The 16,923-nt window shown below is 42.2% G+C and overlaps 1 protein-coding gene across 1 annotated transcript in view; it reads left to right on the top strand.

Moving 5' to 3' along the window:
* The window catches only part of Prkn (parkin RBR E3 ubiquitin protein ligase), a 1,193,927-nt gene that overhangs the window by 535,147 nt on the left and 641,857 nt on the right, over nt 1–16,923 (top strand). The gene's annotated exons all lie outside the window — the stretch shown is intronic.

The raw sequence follows: 16,923 nt of genomic DNA, 5'->3' as shown, positions 1-16,923 counted from the left end.
GTTTATCTCAGTGGATTTTCTTCAGGCAAAGGCAAATGAGAATCTGACACCTCCTTTCACAGTTATCCTTAGACTGAGAGTAGTGGAGAGAGCAGTAAAATGGAGGTGTTACCCACCCACCCCACCCCCATTTAAACTGCACAATGAACCGAAACCTGAACCAACCTGAATGCTTGTCTTATTGGATGTGGACCATTTGTATATGAAACGGATCGGAGTGTACCATACTCACATCCTCAGCGCTCCACTGCTCAGGGTGGTTCACACTGGAATCGTGCCTGGCCACAATCCAGTGCATGCCTACACCAAAGGCTTAACACTGATTCGTTCTCTGCTAGATGGTAGGATGTCTGAGGAGAACAGTCGATTGTTTTCTTTCATCTCAAACAGTTAATATAAAGCTCAACACACAGAAGACAGGTGATAAATGCTTATGCAACCGAATAAATAATGAAGTCTGTATATCTTAATCAAAATAAAGTATAAATTATGTATGTTGATAAATTGGTAATACCCTTGGACTCAGAAACAATATAGAATTTGCTATCATTTCAGCCTCATCTCACTGTTTATATATTGAGAGCCAATACTTTGTCCTCAGTCTCCCTCTATAGAGGACAGCACTGAATTGATAATTATTTTCTCTTCCAACGCATGCTCTGATCAGGTTCTATAATGAGGGTCACTTATTTAAAAGGCTCTTCTCTCCTCTCAGCCCAGGCCCAGGATACTTAGCAACTCCTTCCTTCTGGTTTTCTATGTCCTCCTTCCTATGTGACATTAGGTTTTCTATACTACATCTGTGTCCCTATTTTTACTCCATTAGAACCCTCTGTGTGTGTGTATGTGTGTATGTCTATATGTGTCTGTATATCTCTGTGTGTATGTTTGTGTATCTGTGTTTGCATGTCTCTGTATATATTTGTGTATCTGTGTCTATGTCACTGTGTGACTGTGTATGTGTATGTGTTTGCATCTGTGTGTCTCTGGATGTGTGTGTATATCTCTGTGTGTATGTTTGTGTATCTGTGTTTGTATGTCTCTGTGTGTCTGTGTATATGTGTCTGTGTGACTGTGTGTGTGTATGTGTGTGTGTCTGTGTGTCTGTGTGGGGGGGTATCTGATGGATGCAATTCTGTTTATACAAGGCTGGGTGATGTGTCATTCTGAGTTACTGTCTGTGTTAGTTAGGAAGCTCATCCTCCACATTAAATGGGTTCAGGCTAGTAGGAGTGATTCAGGATGACAGCCCATATCATCACTGAGGAACTGTCTTCTACAACTGAATTTTCTCTACAGGTTTCTTATATGTCCTTCAAGGAAGCAGTACTGGTTTTGGATATAATGCACATGCAGCAACGCAAAATAAAGAAAAAACGATTAACATACACTTTCATGGAACATAGCACTAATATAGATTAGCATTTGTAAAAACTTAACCCAGAGAGCTGGAGAGATGTTTCAATGAATAACAGAATTTACTGTTCTTCGAGAGGACCAAATTCAGTTTCTCGCACCCATCTCAGGCAGAGCACAACTGCCTGTAACTCTAGCTTCAAGAGACCTGACATCCTTTGGCCTCTACAGGTACCCAAAGTGACATGCATGTAAACAGACACACACACTCACACAGACACAAACACACACCACCACCACCACCAACAACAACAACAACAAGGTAAATTTTATTTTAAAAAAATAATAAAACTAACCTAGAATATTTCAGATCACCTATTATATCTACTGAAACAGACTAATGAATTAATCACTTGACATTCGCTAACATATATATTATCATTTATCTGAACATTCATGTAAGCTCTGTGTTTAATAACCAAATAACCCCAAATAACGATGTTATATTTAACCTCCAGGAGGCTTATGAACAAAAGCTTGGTCTCCAGCTATCAAACCCAACTATTAACAGTTGATTGGCTCTTAAGGCTTTGACATCAGGAGTATAACCAATAGAGCCATAATTCAGTGACATTACTGGGAGGCAGTGGGGCACGGTTAAAGAAATAGCCACTAGGGCTGTGCCTCTGAAGACTATCTGATCCCTGTCACTCCCTCTGCACCAGTGGCCAGGAGGTGAGCAGAACTGCTCCAGGATACACTTTCCCATGATGCTTTGCTTCTCCACAGACCTGAAAATGTGGAGCAGGGCAGCCATGGACAGAAAGCCTAAGTCTTTGGTCTCCCTGCTATTGATGTAGTGACAAAAGGCTGGACTCTCAGAAATGATGCCTGATGCACGGTGGCCAGCCTCTTGTTAGTTCGTAGATCAGCTCAGAAACATGGCTCCCAACTACAGTCAGTTGCTACCAGTTTTCTGTGCTGAAGAAAACCTTCTCATACCCTGTGGGAAGATACCAGCAAACCGAACCCTTGCTTCTATCTCGGACCCACAGCCCCTGGCAGCTTTTGTCTCTTAAGGTCTAGATAAGCATCATGTCTGTCATTGGCATTTATATGTGCTTCACATGTAATTTTAACTTTCCAAAGTTTTACAACTATAGTAAAGTGCTTAGAATTCCCTAGGCTAAGGTTAATTTTAGCCAACATGTATGCTTAGCAGAAACCTCAGAAATGTGAGAGAGCTACCCCCATCCCCACCCCTACCCCATTCTTCAATCAGCTCCAGGGAACATGTAGGAGATATGTGTGCTTTGAGGACACTTTGAGCAGCGTGTGGCAGAGTCAGAAGTCCCTGAGTACCCTCTATGCCTCTCTGGACAGTGCCTTGGCCGCAAGTTAACGTAACAGAAAATAGATTATTTTAATTCCTAAGAAGACAATGTGTGGCTATTTAACACTATATTATTACACAGTAGTATGGTATTGTATAAAGAAATACAGATTTTGCTCTGAAAGAAAATTATTATTTCTTTTTGGTACCCAAACCTTCAAGTTACAGTTTAAAAAAAAACATACATGACTCTAATCATACAGATTTTATTCCAGATCCTTTTGTCATAACTCAGTATAAGGAAATAATACTTCATATTAGTTCAGTGTTATAAAGGTACAGAAGCACTTTTCATATGCTTTGTTTTATCCTCAGAAATATTTTTTTAAAAAAATCCTTGGTATATACCAAGAGCTAATATAAGTTCCCATTTTACAGTTAGGGAAACTTGATCACTTTAGAATTTTAAATAACTTGCACACTGTGTGCAAAGTAATGAGTCTTGGGCTCAGATAATTTTTTTTCTTCTAAATCTGGTATCCTTGCTATTGCAGTCTCTCTTAGGAACCATCTGGGTCACTAAATTGTACCTGACACAGGAGATGGTAGCCACTATTCTGCATCTTCATTTGACAGCAGGCACCGTTGTTCCATCTCCTTGGCCAGCTAGGGTAAGGGAGTAATAGGGGGGTACTCTTTCCAGGGAACTTCAAGCAGTATAGCCAACAGTGACAACCTCGGCACTGGGATTTATGTTCTCACAATACACAGTAAGAGAAAAAGAGAGAGAGAGCAATACCAGGTAGAAGGTGTGAGGGTGAGCTTTTCAGTGAGAAGAACTTTGATATCACTTTTCTGCCCCCATAACCATGACAACGCCATTCAACACTTCCCAGCACACTGGAAAGTCAAAGGATTGCCTGAGTCTGGAGTGGTCCAGCAAGATTAGTATATTACTTCAGTTGGTACATTTCCTTATGATGGGGCTTGTAGGTTTATATGCATTGGGCAGCAAATAAATGGGCTGAGAGATATGGCGAATAGTTATCAGGTAAGACAGGGTGTTCTGAACCCTGTTAGGACCCTGAGGTCCATGGAGCCACTGCAGGATCTGAAGCAGGAGATGGTTGGGTTCCTATTTTTATTTTAGAAACATCCCTTCTAGGGTGTGTATACCTACTTGAGAGAGTGGGTTTGAGAGCCTCAAGGCAGTTAGCCAGGGCTGTAACCATGCAGATAAAGCACTGGTTTGGGTCCAGAGAAGACCCTGGATCTACCAGGTGTTTGGAGAACAAAGTTTGGAGAGTAAGAACTTACTTCCGAGGTGCAAAAGTGGAAAATTTCATTGTTCCCAAACATGTCTCTTGCAGTTTGAGCCAGATTGCAGTTTCCTGAGCCCTTAAACTTCAGGTCTATGTCCCTTTCTATCCTCTACTTGACCTTGTCCTGATCAAACGGTGCTGTCAGGGGTTACTGGGCTGTGAACAGCTATTTCTGCCTCTGCAAAGGCTCCAGGACTCAGCTCTTGGGATGTTATGCTAATTCTTCTCTACCCTCATGACTGTCAGGTCATCCATCAGCTGTCAGGTCTCTTGACTCCCAGTGGACCATCCTCAGGCGTTCAAAAGAAAGGCTGAGATAGATCTGGCTCTGTGATTCCATGTGAAGATGAAGGAGGGTCACATTTTGAGTTTACCGGCTCCCACTGTGCCCTCATTCTTCCTGAGTTGTAAATTTGTAATTTTGCCAGTCATTGCTACTCTTTCTACTTAATGGATACCTCTCCATCTTACCGATAGCAGCCAACCAGAGACCCTACAGATCAGTAGGTTGTACCAGGAATAATTATTTCCAAAGCATTATCTGTTGGCTTTTCTTTGTGGTGATGGTATTATGTGCAGGTGTGTGTGTGTGTGCGGGTGCGTGTGTGTGTGTGTGTGTGTGTGTGTGTGTGTGTGTGTGTATGTGTGTGTATGTGTGTGTATGTGTGTATGTGTGTTTGTGTGTGTGTGTGTGTGTGTGTGTGTGTGTGTGTGTGTGTGTGTGTGTGAGACTGTGTATGGAGGCCAGAGGGCAGCTATAGGCATCATCTATCAGGTACAACCAAACCTTTTCTTTAATAACAGGTCCCTGAATGACCCACAACTCATCAAGGTCACTAGGTTCAGGCCTTCAGAACCTTTTGTTCTTTTCCAGGGTTGGAATTACATGCCCATCCTACCATGCCTTCCATTTTAAATTTTATTTTGCACTGGCTTCTGCGAGATGATTAAGGTCCTCATAGTTAGGAGGCAGGCACTTCACTAGCTGAGTATCATCTCTTGAGCTGCCCATGAGTTCTTCGTTACTGCCATGATGAATGTGTCTCAGGTTCATCTACCTCACGTCATCATTTTGAGAGATGGGGAGGCAATTTGCAACTCTGGGAATGTGTCTGAAAAAAATGACTTTGTTATAAAACTTCAGGAAGCTTTTATGAGTTTTAAAGGAAATGTTATTGCCTTCCTTGGTCTGGGCAATGCAGTGGTGGATGTGATTTGGATTAATTAATTGTAAGCAAGCAGGATGCTTTGGAGAAAGATTTTTCTTAAACCAGCACATACTTTGAGGCAAGAGACACCCTGGGTTTCCCTTTGTCTTTTAATTTCTAAATAATGACTCAACACAATTACTTCTGTAACTAAATCCTTGTATGTCATGTTTCAAATCAAGAATGAGCATGCTGTGGCTGGTGTTGAGATGCACATTCAGAAGTGAGAAACTACTAAATGCAGTTGGGAAAATTATAAGCATGTACGAGGAACTATGAAGCCTTCAAACTGAAAGTTAGGAGACGTTAGCATCCATGATGGGCCACTGGCCTATCTGTTTCAGTGGAGCACAAGTTAAAATGAACAGTTTCCACCAAATTCCTTATGCTATAGAATTCAAATTTCTATAGACAGAAATAGCATGTAAATAAGCAGTGTGCTGTGTCAGTACAGATAGATGTTGTGCTATGATCCAGTCAACATAATTAGCCAACTCTTAACGGTCATCCTTTCTTTGTGGTTGTCTTAGTTAGGGTTTCACTGCTATGATCAGACACCCTACATGACAAAGACAACTCTTATATGGACAACATTTAATTGGGGCTGGCTTACAGGTTCAGAGGTTCAGTTCATTATCATCAAGGCAGGAGCATGGCAACATCCAGGCAGGCATGGTGTAGGAGGAGCTGAGAGTTCTACATCTTGTTCCAAAGGCAAAAGGGGGAGAAGACTGGCTTCCAGGCAGCTAGAGTGATGGCATTAAAGGACATGCCCATAGTTACACACCTACTCCCACAAGGCCACACCTCCTAATAGTGCCACTCCCTGAACCAAGCATACATAAACCATCACAATGGTGAAACAACAAAAACAAGCAAACAAAACACTTAAAAACACAAATAGTTTGAAGGAAACTATTACTTTTCAGGAGGAAACTGTTCTTGCATTTTTTTTTTAGAGATAAATATATGTGACTTTATTTGAAAACTATCACAGTTTACTTCATTAATACGAATTACTTTTTTTATTCGATATAATTTTTTATTTACATTTCAAATGATTTCCCCTTTTCTAGCCCTCCACTCCCCGAAAGTCTCATAAGCCCCCTTCTCTCCCCCTGTCCTCCCACCCACCCCTTCCCACTTCCCCGTTCTGGTTTTGCCGAATACTGCTTCACTGAGTCTTTCCAGAACAAGGGGCCACTCCTCCTTTCTTCTTGTACCCCATTTGATGTGTGGATTATGATTTGGGTATTCCAGTTTTCTAGGTTAATATCCACTTATTAGTGAGTGCATACCATGATTCACCTTTTGAGTCTGGGTTACCTCATTTAGTATGATGTTCTCTAGCTCCATCCATTTGCCTAAGAATTTCATGAATTCATTGTTTCTAATGGCTGAATAGTACTCCATTGTGTAGATATACCACATTTTTTGCATCCACTCTTCTGTTGAGGGATACCTGGGTTCTTTCCAGCATCTGGCAATTATAAATAGGGCTGCTATGAACATAGTAGAGCATGTATCCTTATTACATGGTGGGGAATCCTCTGGGTATATGCCCAGGAGTGGTATAGCAGGATCTTCTGGAAGTGAGGTGCCCAGTTTTCGGAGGAACCGCCAGACTGATTTCCAGAGTGGTTGTACCAATTTGCAACCCCACCAGCAGTGGAGGAGTGTTCCCCTTTCTCCACACCCTCTCCAACACCTGCTGTCTCCTGAATTTTTAATCTTCGCCATTCTGACTGGTGTAAGATGAAATCTCAGAATTTTTGTTTCAAAAATCATAAATGAAAGGATGTGATTTTTGTTTCCAAAATCTCTCATGCAATAGAAGTACCTGATAGAGGTAGAGTACATTGTTCAGGGAGAATGCTGAGTTAATCACATGTGACTTATGTGGGACCTTCTTCAGTCTGTATTTTACTCCTTAAATTCTGATCTGTCAGGAAAATGAACACGGTGCAAACTTATATGGGGCGGTAGAAAAAATATGGTTCCATTAGATCAAAAACTTGAGCCCAGGGGGAGAATGAATAACATAATAATGCTTTTAGGAAATGTTTTTCATTGTTGTTCATTGGTTGGTTGATTGGTTTGGTTCTTAAAGACAGGATTTCTCTTGGTAGCCCAGCCTGCCCTGCAACTAATTCTATAGGCCTTGAACTCACAGAGATCCTCCTGCTTCTGCTTCTGGCTTCTGGTGTGCTAGAAGTCCAGGTGTGCACCACCACCACCTGGCTGAGGAAATTCTCACAGAGAAGTATGGGCTGCCAAAAACACTTTTGTTGTTGTTGTGAACCTCAGCCAATCTAAAGCAGTCCCCAGAAAGCCCAAATTTACTTTGGAGAGAAGAGAGAGAGAGAGAGAGAGAGAGAGAGAGAGAGAGAGAGAGAGAGAGAGAGGATCAGACAGAGAGACACAGAGACAGAGACAGAGACAGAAACAGCGACTCTTCCTCTTGTTTCTAACTATAGCATAAATAAAGAGGCCAGCATGAATTTTAGAGGTGAGTGGGCCTTAAGTACAACTGATTCATGAGATGAAAGATTCTGAATAATAACTGGAGTAGGTGTGAGGAGAGGGAGAGAGAAGGAAGAGGGGAGAGGAGGGTGGGGAGGAAGCCGTTGAAATTCAAATGAACAGCAGTAAATGGTACAGACTAGAGCTAATGTTCCATTCTTATTGAACTGGACCACGTTTCACTTTGTTTTGTTTAACATAACACTGAAGGACTGACTCTCCAGTGGCCCTCAATTTCCTGCCTTTTCATCATTTTGATGAAGAAAGTCTTGCACTTTCTAGAACCTAAAGCACCATGCAGTAAATGCAAGAATTTGAATTCATACCCTCGGAAATATGGATTAAACATTCTTAGTAAATGCAGTGTCACTAAGGACAAGCAGGCAGCCCCACTGCCTGTGTGCTTGGTGTCTTCATCCAAGTTTCATCATTCCTTCCACTTTTGACAAGTAATCTTCCTCACAGCCTCTGCCAAGTCCTTCTCTAGGCAGCTGTCCACTGAAGCCTACAAGGCCTTCGAAAGCTGTCACCTCCACCACTACAAGATGTCTAGCTTCCAGCCACTGGCCAAAACGCTGTCCCTGGACTGAAATATACTCACGGGCAGTAAATAATGTTGAAGCAACAGAAAATTGAATATAGTATAATCTTTTTTTATGATCTCAACCATCTGCTATGTTATTTCTTCCTTTCCCTCTCTAGAAAAGCAAAAGTAGATGATGAAGATATAACTCAAACTTGAGCCCTTTGAGTCCGGGATCCAAAGTAGCCTGGGACAGATCTTAGTTTTGAAAACCAAACAATAACATTTATATAATGATGGCATCTGAAGAAATCTAGATTTCTTATCTTATTTAATAAGCAGAGACTAGTCCAAAGCGTAACTACCAAGCCAGTTGGAATGAGAATGGATCTGCATGCAAGTATTCTTTAGATAAGAGTCGCAGTGGCTAGAGATATTATGCTGACTTAAACCACCCCTGGCCTCAGCTTCAAGGACTTTCCCTCTCTGCAGCAATCAGACTATCTTTGGTGGAGAACTTGAACAGATGATCCTGTGGTCTTGTTTGTCTTCATTGTTGAAACTCAATGTAACAGGGCAGAAAGGCCATTACTGCCATTGAAGTCCTACCATCCCCGCAGAACTGTCCTCACTTAATGATATAATTGAAGGCATCTTCTGGGCCAGGAGGAGTTTGGTAGCTGGGAATTATAAAGAAATAACCATTGTTTAACATTTCATGCACTAGCCATAGTCACACCTTGGGAACTCAGGGAACGACCACATTGGTTATGCCAAAATGTAGTGGAATGCTCAGCCAAGACTCTGTCCATATGCAATAATGCAGATTTTAAAAGTAATTGTCTCCTATAATTCCTCTGCAAGGCAAATGTATGGTTCAAGCATTAAGCTTGGATATGCTTGGCATTTTTTTTAGTTATATCTTTTATTTTTATTGTGTGTTTTGTTCTGCATGGGTGTCTATTCATCACGTGTTACCTGGTCCCTGTGGAGGTCAGGAGAAGGCAATGGATCTCCTGGAACATCCAGTTTGTGGATGCCTGGAGTCAAACCCATGTCTCCTGTGTTCTTAACCACCCACCGAGCCATCTCTCCAGCCCCTGAAGACACTTGACTTTTGATATATGAAATACAACTTAGTGTAAGAACTTCTGTCTTATTATTAACTTATATCAAATTATGTCTTATATACTATAGAGTTATTCCAATTCTTTGGTGGACTGTCCAAAGCCAACTGAGGTGTTCCATTTCAGCCACAGTTGAATTACACAGCAGCCTCTACTAGTCACCACAGGTGTACATGTCTGTTCAGGTGGATGACATCAGCAGCAACAGCTTCATCAGGCCCGCGATGTATCTTCCTACTTGGAGGTGACACTCAACTCGTGATTGTGCAAAGTGAGATAACTGTGTGGGTCCACTCCTTTCTACCATTAATTGTCTCTTCACTGGCAATGTGTGCTACTGGCTAAAGGGGTCTCACACCACTTAGCTCATTCATTGCCTTACTTGACCATGAACTCCAGTCACTATATTTTACTAGTAGTAAATTAGTAGCAAGGCATAACAACATGAAAACAACTAGCCTGAGTTAATGGAAGCATTTGTAGAGTTTGGAGGTTCCAAAATCTTGTTGGGATGATGGGACCTTGTTGGGGTTTAGTACAGCATCCTCTGATTCATATTTACTATTTACTATGTATGGGACAGTAAGTTGGGTACTTCTGCCTTATGAACAGGGAACCAGGGTTACTCATGCCTTACCAGTAAGAAGCATCCATCTTTACTTGGTGATTCTAAACACAGGCATTCTGACTCAGCTGTAAAAGATACCCAAATATCTATTTCTACGGAATTGTGCTTCGAGTAACCATGGGATAGATTGGTATGTTTAGGAAACAGTTTGTGAATAACTGACTGTTTGTGTCTTAATGATGAATACATGAGAAATTCTGCTGGAGGTGTAACATATTCCAACAGTGCATCTACGGATTCAATATTTATATTGTTCATCCTGCTCAGAATTCTGCTGACCTCACAAAACCTCCTTTTTCCAGTCTGATCACAAGTCACTCTTTGAAGCTCAGTTGAAGATGTAATTCTTCCACAAGTTTAGGTCAACTGCCACTACCATGTGTCCTCAAGAATAGATGAAGCCCTGATCTGTTGAACCTTGTTTATTCTCTTGAAGAGGAATGCTTTGTTTCTTAATTTTAAAAGTTATTTTATGATGAGACATCATTACCATGTGAATATATTTTGCAATAAGAACACGGGGTCAGATATTCCATGTGATAAAGCAAGATCTTGGTTCTGAGATGGTCATGCCAATGGTGAAGATGTGGGTCCTTGCATGAAAACAAAAAACATGTGATATAATCGTCCGGATGAGTTTCCAGGGCTGAGTTGGAGGGCCAAATTGGCTCTTAGGTATATTCACAGACTGGGTACAGGGCCAGGGTTTCTTTTAGAAACTGCTCTGAAGTCACCCTAATGTGTAACAGACTGTCAGACTGAGGCTCAGAGCTCAGCATTAGTGGTTCATTTCAGAGAATCAAGGTCAACTTGGGACATGTGGACACGTTGTGTAAACAACACAGCTCAGTATGAACACAAGGTCATACCCCCCCCCAGCAATTACTTTTATCATAATCATCATCATCTTGCTTCTTCTAGCTCCTTTGTACACTAAATATTTTTGTGCATAAATATTTTTCAATGGGGACTTTTAAATTATTAATATAGTATTAAAATAATTTATGAAACATATCAACAAGGACTGGGCTACTAATCTTAATATCATAATCGTTATTTCTTTCCAGTAATGCTCACTTTAAGTAATTAGTAGCAGGAAGTGGAAACTCAGAGCTATAAATGTCTTTATGTAGACTGCAGTGTTCTCTTCTTCTATAGAATCAAATGCGCATATGTCAGCAGCTCAGCATTCAGAGACAAAGGTCAAATGTCCCTCTTCTAGGAATCACAGGATATAAAGTGAGGTTTTAAAAGAATATGCCCTTTCATTAAAATAAAGCAGGTCTCTGTTTATTGTTATAAAATGTGTGGGTTTTTTTTTTTTCCGAAGTCTGACTTACAAGAATAAATAGGAGCTCACTGCTGGTTCCATCCAGCGTTTATGCTTTAATATCTCCTAAGTTATGAAAGAACAATTCCAGGAGACAGTTGAATTATTCACATGCTTGAACTGGGAAGTGTGCCCGTGACAAAGCTACACCCTGGGCCTTTGGCACCAAGTCACAGATGGGATTATTCATTCCTTGATTTTCTGAAATGTCTTCCTCCCCATCCCATAGGATGCAGTATTGGCGTGTTCAGATAGGACATAGCATTTGTGTTTTCAAAGGTGACCCCAGCAACATCTCACAGCCTGCCATCCATGTACCTCCTCCTCTGGAGTATGTAGAGGACCTGTGGCTTCTCTCTGAGCAAGAGAGGGCAGTGGGCGTGGTGAAGCATCTGTGGGTCCTTTGCTGATGGCTGTGACATAACAGGAGACTGCATCGCAGGAGATGAGGCAGCCAGCCTCTGCTGGTTTGATGAAGGAGTCTTGCCTAGGTGAGGGTCTTAGCAAATCCAAGGACTGTGGGACACTTCCAGCTAATAGGCAACACCTAATTCTGTCAGCACCACACTGTGCCCATGCATATTTTGATGGATATTGGGAGAGGTCTCTAAGTTTAGGTCCACTATGAATATGAAGGATATTCACATTTAACTCTCCATGTGTCCCGTGCTTTTATCATGGTCAAATAGGAAGCTAGTGGTCAAGTCCCATTTGGGACGTATGTAGTACATGTAACAGTGATTTCAGTTCACATTCTCACCCTTTATGTGCACACATGTGTGTGCATGTGTGTGTATTGTGCAGCTATGTATCTGTGTGCATGCATGTGTGTGTTCCATTATAGCTGCTTTATATCTTGCCTATATTTGGTACAGGCATTTAAAATATTATATATTTGAGTAAGTTTCCTTATTTCATTTGAACCAAATTTTGGTATATTTCATGGAATCTATACATATAAAAATTGGATAGTGTGTGTATATGTGCACTATAATCTATTCATATATATATATATGAATTATATGTTATTGAGTATAAATATATCCAATAAATATTTGGAAATTTAATGCTACTTTGGTTCCTAGAATTTTTTCACTCTACACCCTTTCCACTTGTCATTATGGTTACCAAAGCCTTATACTTTGTTTACAGCAGAGCATCATTAAATTTCCTGGAGGAAGATGGACCCACAAAACAGCACTGGGTGACAGTTGGAGGCCAGTGTTTTAGTAGAGTCCCATGCCATCCACAACAGCCAGTGCCCTGATCCCCAGGAACGGCAGAGCCTGGGGAAATGGAGACACTGGAAGACTTTGAAAATCCCCAGTGGAGGTCAGTAGGTCCCCTTGGAATTAGCGTCTCAGGGCTCAGCTATTGCTAAAACAAACAAACAAATAAATAAACAAACGAATCTTCTCAGGCAGTTCTATTTTGAGAGCTAAGAAACAATGCAACAGATGCCATCTTTGGAAAGCCAGCGGGTATCAGGTCGTGTGGAAAGGTGTCATCTGATGCTGGCAGCTCTGCCCCTCTGCTTGAAGGCAATGCTTACCCCCTCCTCAGATGGGAAGAGTAAGCTTGCAGTGGGCCAGTGACCTCAGGCCAGGCATGTGGCAGGCCCCGAGCAGTAGATCCCAAGGTTCCAGCACACTGGTTTTCTCATCATCCATGGCAAAAGGAAACACAGGGATAGAGGAAGGACCCGCCCAGCCCTCGGAGTGTAGTAGTTGTAAAGAAAACCTCGCTGTTCCACAACCATGTTTGACTATCAAGTTTGTTTTAGCCCCTCCAGTTCCATTGTACTTTAAATTATGTTTAATTGCTTTTTAAATGAAGCACATATGATAGTGACACAAGATGTCTGGTACAAGATCCCGGGCACTGAAAAAGCTAGTCAAGGTGAGTTTTGGATCAGTTCTGTAACTTTTAGAAATAACTTTAAAAGTTCACAGTTTGTGGATTTTATTATCTGGGATCACTTTTTTTCTTTCTTTTTTTCTATATTCTTTGTTTACATTCCAAATGATTTCCCCTTTCCCAGTTCCCCCCTTCCCCATAAGTCCCATAAGTCCTCTTCCCTCTGCCCATTCCCCAATCAACCCCCTCGCACTCCTCTGTCCTGGCAATCCCCTACAATGTTGCATCAAGCCTTTCTAGGACCAGGGCCCTCTCCTTCCGTCTTCTTGGGAATCATTTGATATGTGAGTTGTGTCTTGGGTATTCTGAGTTTCTGGGTTAATATCCACTTATCAGTGACTGCATTCCATGTGTGTTCTTTTGTGAATGGGTTACCTCACTTAGGATGATAATTTCCAGTTCTAACCATTTGCCTAAGAATTTCATGAATTTGTTGTTTTTAATTGCTGAGTAGTATTCCATTGTGTAAATATACCACATTTTCTGAATCCATTCCTCCAATGAGGGACATCTGAGTTCTTTCCAGCTTCTGGCTATTATAGGGCACATGCTCCACTTTTTTTCTGATGTGCCCTGCAGGTGTGTTTTGTCAGGGCTGCTGAGATAGCATTTCTGTCCCGTGCTTGCCACACAAACATGACGCACAGTGACCCACTTATAGCCCCCTCTCCAAGGATGCCCTCTCCAAGTGCTCAGGTGAACAGCTTAAACTTTCAATGGAAGGAACTTCTCCCTTGATGTCTGGGTCACAGCCAGACATGCGAACACACATACTTATGTGATATCAAAATATATGCCACCATATAGAACTGGAGGAATACTTTTTGTTATAACCTTATAGACTATCATTCACCATGGAGACATTTAGTTGGCTTTTCTCATGAAGGCTCTGACAATATACATGGGCTTCGTAGGTCACAGGGTCTGGTTAGGAGAACATATGTACCATGAGCGCACCGGTGCCCACCAATGCCACCGTGTGCCAGTGAATGTGTCATGTGCCTTTAGTAATGAACACTACCATTTGACTGTTATAAGATTTCCAAGTCACAAACAAGAGTACATTCTTTATTGTGCTTTTCAATACTTTTAAAGACTGAAGACATTTCCCAGGCCATGAACTTAATATATCCAGGCACTGGTCTGATTGGGCCCGGAGGCTCCTGGTTTGTTCCCTTCTGCTGTGATGTGACTGGTGACCCTACCCTACCCCCCTCCCCGCCAAATGGCTAGAGACCCCTTGGTGACTAATTGTGTAACATTATGTCCTGATGCTCATGTAAAGATTCAGAGACTCACCAGAAGGCCCTACAGGAATGGGCAATGCTGAGATTCATTGCAGCAAGATGCATAGAAGGAAAAATCTACATGCAGATAGACACAAGGGGAGGAGGGCAGAGCCTCCTGGGAGTGAGTAGGGGCTGGTCATGGAGGCATTCTTGCCTAGAGGTCAGCAGGATTCTAGTCTGCCTGAGGGGAAGGAGGCACTGGACATGAGTCCCATCCATTGTCTAAAGCAGCTCTGCAAGTCACCCACATCAGAGATGCTATGTCTCAAAATTTCAAATTGCCAAACACCAGCCAAGAGCCAGCACTGAAGCAGATCCCCTACCAACAGTAGCCCAGGGCTTACCTTCTGCACTTTGTCTGGGCGTAGTGGTGACTTGTAGTCTAGTATGTAAAAGTTCAGATTCCAGCTGCTACGGAATGGCAGTTTCTTCCAAGTGGAGCTCAGGCTCCTAAAGTCCTCTGCTTTTTCCCTAGCATCGTGTGTGTGTGTGTGTGTGTGTGTGTGTGTGTGTGAGTGTGTGAGTGTGTGTGTGGTGTGCACACATGTGTTTGTACTTACATAATGTGCATGTGTTGTCTGTGTGCTGTGTCATATGTATGTAGTATGTGTGTATCTCTCTGTGTGTCTGTATCAGTGTGTGTATGATGTGGGTGCACATATGTATGTTCATGATGAAGAAAGGCCAAGCGTGTACTGACTCCAGGCAGGAGCTGTGGCCTATGTACTTTTACATTTTTACTAGTTTCTGCAGTAGACTTTCTGAGCTCCTCAGGAGCTGATTCCTGGCACAGAAATGGTCCTCAGGCTGGCCTGCGATGACTGATTTACTTCCTGCAGTGTAAATGATAACTCTGCATCCATTGCTCTGTTGTCCAAATGTTCCTTCACCTGGCTCCAGGCCACTGGCTGTCAGACCACCTGTGCCAGCAGCTCTGCCGATCCTCAGCTGTCTCTCCTCCGTCCTTCCTGTCATACTTACAGAAGCCCTGGCCACCCCTTGGCTGTCTCTCAGAGTCACGCGTGAGCCACATCCCAGCAGCCTTCTGCCGTCCGTCTGTAAATCATCACCTCCCTGAAACCTCTTTCCATCTCTGGGGTCCCCAACATACTTTCTACTGTTCATCCACTGGACCAATGTAATTAGAGGTCAGAAATATGCTCCAAGCCTTGAAGGAATCACTGAGACTTTAGGATATTGTGTTGATTTTTGTTTTGAAGCAGCTAAGCTGGGCACTTCCTCCATATATTTTAGGATCTTCTGTTTATGAAATCCTGTGGCTACAAGATGCCTGTGCCCACTCTTCTATCCCTTTTCCCCATTATTATTTCAGTTCTTGGTCCCCCTTTGGCCCTCCAGGTTTAGAGGTATCCTCTGCTGTCTCCTGAGTATTTCTAGAAATGGTGGATCATCATTTCAGCATCTGTCTCAGCCTCACTCATTGCATGTGTTAATACAGATCAATAATTTAAGCTGATACCAGATGAGGCTTCAGAAGAGACCCTGTGCATGCATGCCCACACATGTGTGTATGTGTGTGTGTATCTGTGTCTGTGTGTGTTTGTGCGTGCGCGTGTGCACAAACCCAGAGCAGCAGGGACAGGAAGTACCCTAGCATGCATCCAACACTGCCCCCTTTCCATGTAATTCTCATGTAATTCCATGTAATTCTCATTCCAATTTTTAGACATTTAAAATTGCAGTAAATTTAGAAAAATTATTTCATTCAAATAAGGAAACTGCTGTCTCTCAGTAGTGAGGAGACCATGACCTGGAGAGACAGCTTGAGTTGTCTCTCCCTCATTATTTCCTTCCAGAACTTTTAACAGCTATAGTCCTGCTCTGACATGAATTTGGGAGTAAGAACCTGGAGTTAGTGTTACTGCATGCTATTCTATGTAGCGCTACATATCTGCAGAGCTCTCCAGTGAACCAGGTTGTATCCCACTAGTTAGTGCTATATTCAAAACATCTGTAAATAAAATATATTATGCTCTGTCTGCTCTGGATGCTCTGAGCTGGATAAACTTGTTGAAACCCAAACAGTAAGGCAAAGACTTCTCATCCAATAGAAGAACTTCAGCTGTTACTCAGAGGTTTGCTTCTTGATTACTAGAATAGTATGGTCCAATACCCAGTGCCTCTTTATGTACAGCGATACTGTGTATATATAGACCAGGTCTTCTCTAAAGTCCATATGTAGAGAGGGAACAGACCTCCACTTAATCAGCTGTCATGCCACTTGTGGGGGCATGACAGCTGCTGTAAAGTGGGTAGACCAGCTAGAGAGTATTGTCACAACTATGGGGTGGCCTTCCAGACAACAAGATTTAAACAGAGCCCCCAAGGAGTCAAAGGAGTACAACT

This window comes from Apodemus sylvaticus, chromosome 23, assembly GCF_947179515.1.
Source record: "Apodemus sylvaticus chromosome 23, mApoSyl1.1, whole genome shotgun sequence".
NCBI lineage: Eukaryota > Metazoa > Chordata > Mammalia > Rodentia > Muridae > Apodemus > Apodemus sylvaticus.
Note: the sequence above shows the minus strand (reverse complement) of the source record. Positions and strands in the feature narration are given on the sequence as shown.